Raw genomic sequence first — 392 nt, forward strand, 5'->3', positions numbered from 1 at the left:
TTACTAAGGAGTGCCATTCAAAACTTTACCCAAGAGCCAGATGAAACTCTATATGAGGCTTGGGAAAGGTTCAAGGATCTGCAGAGAGAATGCCTTCACCATAATTTAGTACAATGGCAGTTGATTCAAGTTTTTTACAATGGGCTTGGAAACACATCTAGAACAATTCTAGATTCTGCAGCTAGTGGGAGGTTTATGAATCTTAATGTTGATAATGCAGGTCAAGTTATCGAAGATATGACAATTCATAATTCCCAATATGGGAATCCTAGAGGGTTTGCTAACAAAGGGAAACATAATGTTTTATTCCGTATCCTTTGTGCAGGCTTAATTAACATCTATTTGCCAGAAATTAGATAATCTTAGTACTGTTATTCCTAATTCTGTAGCTA

The 392-nt window shown here is 36.2% G+C and overlaps 1 non-coding gene across 1 annotated transcript; it reads right to left on the reverse strand.

Moving 5' to 3' along the window:
• On the reverse strand, positions 1–107 carry LOC145590432 (small nucleolar RNA R71). Its single transcript, XR_014102031.1, has one exon. It is a non-coding gene; the product is annotated as a small nucleolar RNA R71 (small nucleolar RNA).
• Positions 108–392: the final 285 nt, after the last annotated feature.

This window comes from Chenopodium album, chromosome 17, assembly GCF_948465745.1.
Source record: "Chenopodium album chromosome 17, dcCheAlbu1.1, whole genome shotgun sequence".
Lineage (NCBI taxonomy): Eukaryota > Viridiplantae > Streptophyta > Magnoliopsida > Caryophyllales > Amaranthaceae > Chenopodium > Chenopodium album.